This window comes from Chrysochloris asiatica, unplaced genomic scaffold (genome assembly GCF_000296735.1).
Source record: "Chrysochloris asiatica unplaced genomic scaffold, ChrAsi1.0 scaffold00081, whole genome shotgun sequence".
NCBI classification, from domain to species: domain Eukaryota; kingdom Metazoa; phylum Chordata; class Mammalia; order Afrosoricida; family Chrysochloridae; genus Chrysochloris; species Chrysochloris asiatica.
The window spans coordinates 5,677,043-5,684,928 of record NW_006408599.1 but is presented as its reverse complement, the minus strand read 5'-3'; positions in this window follow the sequence as shown (position 1 = coordinate 5,684,928).

Below are 7,886 nucleotides of genomic sequence, written 5' to 3'. Positions count from 1 at the left end.
ACCTATAGTGACCCTGTATAGGGTTTCCATGGAGCAGCTGGTGAGCTTGAACCACTGACCTTGAGGTTCAAGATGACCTTGCAGTCCAGCGTATTAACCCACAGCACCACACCGGGACTCCTTGTCCTTGGTAGTATTAAAAAAATAAAAAGAAAAAAAAGTTCAGTTATGTGAAAAGTGCTGGCTCTCCTTAATCACTTGTTTGTACCTTACATATAAGTGGATGTATGTGGTTATTTGCATATTATGTCATGAGGAAAAGTAGTGCTGGTGGTACAATGGTTAAATACCTGGCTGTAAGTCCAAAGGTCCGTGGTTAGAACCTACCATGTTCACCAATACAGAACTCAATGCTTTTGAGGTCTCTTGCATTATTCCTTTATCCTTGCGTATCCTCACTGTTGAATACCATCTACAAATTTAACTAGCCAGCAATTTATTTCCTTTGCCTAATCATTAGAGAAGTTGCATAAAATGATGAAAAAAAAAAAGAAGAATTTTTTCACATACTGTGAGAAATATATGGGAGAAAAATATGGGTAGTCATCTTCAGTAAAGATTTCCAAACTTGGAAAAATTTATGGATCATGTTATGAATACTATTGCAAAAAAAAAAAAAAAGAGAGAGAGAATTCCAGGTACTTGAGTATGCTCATTTCAAAATTATACACAGACTAAGAGACAGTTATTCAAACAGACAAGGACTATTATTTACTTTAAAATCAAAAGTGTGCATAGGAGCTGTATCTTTAATCATACTTATCCCATCTATAAAATGATGAAATAATCAAAGAAGCTGGACTATATAAAGAACAACATAGCATCAAGATTGGAGAAAGACTCATTAACAATCTACAATATGCAGAGAGCACAAACTTGCTTGCTGAAAGCAAAGATTACTTAAGCCACTTACTAATGAAATCAAAGCCTAAAATATAGATTACACTTCAACATAAAAGAGGAAAAAAAAAAACAAATATCCTCACAACTGAAGCAATAAACGTAGCATGATGAACAAAGAAAATATTGAAGTTATCAAGGATTTCATTTGACTTGGGTCCATAATTGAACTCATGGAAGCAGCAGTCAAGAACTCAAACAACATATTATATTGGGTAAATTTGCTGCAAAAAAAAACCAAAAACCTCTTTAAAGTGTTAAAAAGCAAAACTGTCACTTTGAGGACAAAGGTGTCCCTGACCCAAGCATACTATTTTCTGTTGCCTCATATGCATGTAAATGGTGTCCAATGAATAAGGAAGATCTGAGAAGAACTTAGGCTTTTGAATTATGGTGTTGGCGAAAAATATTGAATATGTCATGGACTGCTAGAATAACAAATAGATCTTTCTTGAAAGAAGAATAGCCTGAATGTTCCTTAAAAGTGAGGATGGCAAGATTTTGTTATCAGGAGGGACCAGTCCCTGAAATACATTATGCTTGGCAGAGTCGAGGGACAGTGGAAAACAGGAAGGTGCACTTACACAATGGTTTCAATAATGGACTCAAACATAGCAATGATTTCAAAATTGTATAGGACCAGGCACTATTTCATTTTGTTGTTCATAGGGTCCATGTGAGGAAGAAACAACTCAACAACACCTAATAGCAACAAAACAAGTATTTAAAGAGAAACAATATTCAGAAATGAATGAAACAGTTTTGTGCCACAAACAACCACAGTGTTTTAGATAAGCTCCTTGGATTTCTTTATTTAGAACTATTTTTTTGAATCCATTGTATTTTTTATATTAATGACTTCTGATTAGTTTGAGCTTCCATCTCCTGGGTCCTCCGATACCAGATAACTGAAAAGGATAAAATAAATAAAATAAAGTGAAGCTCTCTATTCTGTACACAGTATGTGAGAAGTTTCTTCTTTTTTCTTTTTTATCAAGTTTTTCAACTTCACTAATGATTAGGCAAAGGGAATAAATTGCTAGCTAATTAAATTTGCAGATGGTATTCAACAGTAAGGATATGCAAGGATAAAGGAATAATGCAAGAGACCACAAAAGCTTTGCGTTCTATGCACGAGAGAATGGAAGGGCATGAGTCAGTGAGTGCAATTATACCTGGCTGATAGGAAAAGAGCAGAAAGGGAAGTGATTGGAAATATGAGCTTTGGGGTAGCAGTGAAAGAGCATTTGTAGGAGGAGCAAGATATGCACTCAAATAGCTGTGAGATACCAGTGAACAATGATTTCTTTATGAGTTAAGCTCTGTATTAATTTATAATAGATCTCCCACATATATAATTTTAGAGAGGAAGCTAAAAACTTCATCCCGAAATGACTTTTTGATATTTGGAAAACTATCTGCCCAACATCATATCTTTGGCAAAAATATGGCTTCTGACTTAGCCATTAAGGTATCATTTATTCTCTAAGTACAATAAGCATATTTCCAGTCCTATGCAGCCATATGCCAGAAATGGAGCAAAGCTAGGCAATATGTGCATCATACACTTCTTGAGCATTAGTTTTTCTCAAGGCAAGTAAAGTGAAAGTTTATTTTTGCATTAAATAAACATAAGCACAATGTGGTATGGAATCCAAAGTCTGCGTGGATCTTGAGATGTAATTCAAAACTGGAAAGAAACTCCTCAGTAACAGTATGCTATCTTGGATTACATCCTCAGATTCTCTGAAATACATATCATTTTTCCTTCATATTAGGAGTGTTTAAGATAAAAAAAAAACAACAACAAAAACAAACTTTATATTCCAAATATGTGGATAAAATAATTACTTAGTCTTAAAAATGCATATTCATATATTTAATATTAATGGAATAACTATTACATACCAGGCACGTTTCTTTGGAAAGGTCTGAGGCTACATATCACTTGGAGGTGTTACACTGAGATACAAAATAAATTCCAACTCCCAGAGATTAAAAGGCCAGATGTATAGTATATTTATTAAATACTTCCCATACAATAATTTAACTCATATCTAAACTATTATTGATTGATAGTCATTTAATAGTTTCCCCTGAAAATATTTGCTAGGCCCTTTTGTGGGCAATTAAATATGGAGGTGAATATTTTAGATCTACCCGCCGTCCTAAACAGTTGGAATTCTAATGATGAAAACCATCCGTCATCAAATCTTATAATGGCTGATGAGTTATGTACAAAGGAAGTAGAATTCAGTATGTGATCATTTGGCAAGGAAGGTTTATTTGTCAAATTGGACTACATAAAAGTCTTGTTGGAGAAGATACATTTAAGATGAAAAGAGGCAATGTATAGAAGCTGGTCAGATAAACAAAGAGGAACACTAAGCATTCTAGGTAGAGGAATAGCATAAGTAAGACTGAGAAGTGAAAGGAAATATAACTTTTTCTAAGGTATAAAAGAAATTCATAATGGCTAAAACATAACACAAAAGAGAAGATGTGACAGATGAGGCTATGGACATAGATATGACCACGGAAATCTTCATAGACAATGCTGGTGAGCTTGAACTGACAACCTTGCAGTTAGCAGCCCAATTATTAACTGACTATGCCACCAGACATGACCAAAGTTGTACTTTTTCTTTAACTTTTTATTGTCGAGTGATATTTTGGTTAAAGTTGACAGAGAAAATTGGTTTTCCATTCAACAACTCATACACATTTTGATTTGTGACATTGATTGTAATCCCCACAATATAACAACATGCTTCCTACACTCTCTCCATTTCTATTCATCTGTCTTTTCTACCGTTCATGCCTTTTGCTCTTTATGGTTGCTGTTAGGTGCTGTCACATGATGACAGTAGAGATGGACTAGAGTGGTATTGAGGAAATGAGTAGAGTTGGTTGATTAGTTAGAGATGAGTTAAAAACAAAAAGGAGAAAGGTTTGGGTTTAGAATGCTCAATGGTTTGCATATGGTTACTACAGGAGGTAAGAGAAGAGAAAGATGAATTTTCTTTTGAAGATCAGGAATGAGAAATAACTGAAAACATAAAGATATCTTTATAAGTTCCTTCACATATGTTAATTTAGCTCATGTCTAAAGTATTATTAATTGATATTTATTTCTTAGTTTTTTCTGAGAATAATTATAGAGTATTTTCCATGTGTAAGCTCTGTTGCAGGCAGTAAAATTATGGAGGTGAGTATTTCAGCATTCTGGTGTAATGCCGTCAGTGAAAGGATAATACCTATACACATACAAGGAAAACCAGGAGTGCTGTGACCATAGGGTAAGCACTAGACTGCTAACCATCACCTCAGTCATTTGAGCCTATCAGCAGCGTCACAGAAAGATGAAACTTTCTGCTCCAGCAAAGATTTAAAGCCTCTGAAACCCTCACAGCATCACAATGGGTCTGAACACACTCAACAGCACTTAATAACAGTAAGGAAGACCAATTAATACCACTATTTATTATTCCAAGTTATGCATAAACCTCAAAAGTCAGTGATGATGAAAACTAAAGACTCCTAACAACCTCTTCAGTCAAAATTGATCAAACATGCAATTAAGATGCATTGATAATTAATGGTGATTGGAACTTAAAAGTTGGAAGTAAGTAGAAAGGATCAGCAGTTGGAAAATGTGACCTTAGCGATAGAAACAGTGCTGGAGACTGGTGACAAAATTTTCTAAGACCAATGACTATTCATTGCAGATACCCTTTTGCAACAACATAAATGATGACTATACAGGTGGACCTCACCAGATGGAATACACATTATCAGATAGAAAACATCTGCGATAAGACACTATAGCGAAGCTCAATATTATCAGCCAAAATAATGCCACAGGTCAATTGTGGACTAGACCATCAATTGCTCATATGCACTTCTTGTTGAAACTGAAACTTAAAACAAGTTCATGAGAGTCAAAATATGACTTTCAATATATCCCACCTGACTTTAGAGACCATCTCATGATTGGATTTGATACATAATGACCAAAGATCAGAAGAGTTATGGGATGACATCAAGCACATCATACATGAAGAAAACACAGAGTCATTAAAAAGAAAAGACAAAAATGATGTCAGAAAAGACTCTGAAACTTGCCTTTGAACACGTTGTTTTTGCTAGGTGCCACTGAGTCAGTTTAAACTCAGATGACCCTATGCACAACAGAATGAAACATTACCCAGTTTGGTGCCATCCTCACAATTGTTATTATGTTTGAGTTCATTGTTGCTGCAACTGTGCCCATCCATCTTGTTAGGGGGTCTACTCTTTTTTTCGCTAACTTTCAAGTTTTCGAAGCATGATGTCCTTCCCCAGGGATGTTATTTTCTGAATCTAACTTGAATTTCTGGCAGCTGTCTGTCATTATATTTTATTTTACTTGCATGTTATATTAGTGATATTTTTTTCAATGATTTCTGCATTCCATTGGGTGACGTTTCTTTGGAATGGTCACAAATATGAATCACTTCTTATCAGTTGGCCAGGTAGCTGCCTTCCAAATTTCTTGGAATAGATGAGTAAGTGCCTGCAGTGCTATGTTAGTTTATTGAAACATTTCAATTTGTATTCCATCAGTTCCTGGAGCTTTTGAACTTTAGATAAGCTAAAGTGACTAGAAGAAATGATGAAGCAAAGGAAATGAACAGAAAATTTTGAAGGGCAGCTTGAGAAGACCAAGTAAAATATATAATGAAATGTGCAAAGACCAAAAGGGAAGAACACTCTGAGCATTTCTAAGCTGTAAGACATAAAGGGAAAAAAAATCCAACTTCAGATTGCAATACTGTAGGATTCTATGTGCAAATCTGAATATCGCAGGACTCATCAAAGAAGATGGAAGGCGTATACACAATCACTGAACCAAAAAGAATTGGTTAATTTTCAACTATATCAAGATGTGACCAAGAAATTATAATGTTAAAGAAAGAAGTCCAAATTACCCTTAAATGATTGGCAAAAAATAAGGCTCCAGCAATTGATGAAATATAAATTGAAATGTTTTGATAAATTAATACAGCACTAGAGGTGTTTACTGGTCTGTGGCAAGAAATTTGGGAGGCAGCAAACTGACTGTCTGATTAGAAAAATTCCATATTTGTGTCCATTCCAAAGAAAGGTGATGCAACAGAATGCAGAAAGCATTAAACAATATCATTAATATCACATGCAAGTAAAATTTAGCTGAAATAATTCAAGCATGATTGCAACAGTATTTCAACAGGGAGCTGCTAGAAATTCAAGTTAAATTCAGAAGAGGAAATGGAATGAGGGATATCATTGCTGAGAGCAGAGAATACCAGAGTAATGTTCACATGTACTTTATTGACTGTGCAAAGGCATTCAACTTTGTGGATACTAACCAACTATGGATAACATTGCGAAGAATGGGTATTCCACAACACTAAATTGTGCCTATGAGAACCTATACATAAACTGAGAGGCAGTCATTTAAACACAACAAGAGGTTATTGAATGGTTTAAAATCAGGAAAGTTGTGATCAGGGTTGTGTTCTTTCACTGTATTTATTCAATCTGCATGCTGAGCAAATAATCCTAAAAGCTAGATTATATGAAGATGAATGTGGATCAGGATTGGAGGAAGAGTCATTAACAACCTACAATATGAAGATGACGCAACCTTGCTTGCTGGAAGTGAAGAGGATTTAAAATATTTATTAATGAAGATCAAAGACCAAAGACCTCCATTCAGTATGGATTGTGCCTCAATGTAAAAAACAAAAAACAAAAAATCCTCACAACTGGACCAACAAATAGCATCAGGATAAACAGAAAATATTACGTTGTCAATGACTTCATTTTGCTTGGATCCATAATCAACACTCAAGAAAGCAGCAGTCAAGAAATCAAATGTCATATTATATTCAGCAAATCTTCTATGGAAAGGCCCATTTAAGTGATAAAGGCATCAGTTTGGGGACTTAGATGCTCTTGACCCAAGCCATAATATTTTCAATGGCCTCATAAGCATTTGAAAGTTGGACAGTGAATAACAACAACCATAGAAAAATCAATGCTCTTGAATTATGGCTTTGATGAAAAATATGGAAGTACCTTGAACTACCAAACGAACAAGCAAATCTGTCCTGGAAGAAGTGCAGCTCCAATACTCCTTAGAAAAGAGGATGGTGAGACTTTGTCTCTCTGACTTTAGGCGTGTTGTTTGCAAGGAGCAGTCCCTGGAGAAGTTCATAATGCTGGGAAAGTGAAGGGTGAGAGAAAACAGAAGACTCCCCCCCCAACAAGATGTGTTAACGCAGTGGGAGCAACAATAGGCTCAAAGGTGACAATTGTGAGAATGGTGCAGGATTAAGCAGGGTTTCTGTTGTGTGTACAGTTGCTATAATTTGGAGTCCTAGTGTGACGCTGTAGGATAAGCACAGGACTGCAAGTTTGGCTTGAACCACAGGGCAGTGGTTTACTAGTTTATTCTGAGAATACCAACTGCTCCTTGGAAACCCTACACAAGGTCACTATGAATTAGAAGACTCGACAGCACTTCACAACAACACTAGTACTACCTAACAACAGTAACTTTGGACTAAACAGTGACAAAAGCTCAGAAAGCAGAAACAGGCAGTGTTTTCATCTTAGCAAAAAGACTTATTTCGATTTTGTACTATAGCATCTATGATTGACATAGTAATACTCTCAGGTATTTTGCCTAATTAACGAAATTTCTTCCCAAGAACTAAAACCGACACCACTCTTTACTTTGTAAGTATTTAGAGGATAAATAAAAACATCCTGAGATTTGTCTAAAGTGATTTGCACAAGGTCTTGTGGCCCACTAGTGGAAGAGTAAGACGAACAGAGGTCCCAATATTATCAATCTAGTGTGATTTTATTTATTCTAAAACCTCCCTCACCCACAAACTGTCTGTGGTGAACTTCAATATCTAACTCTTCCTTCAACTGACGAGAGTGTCTATATACAT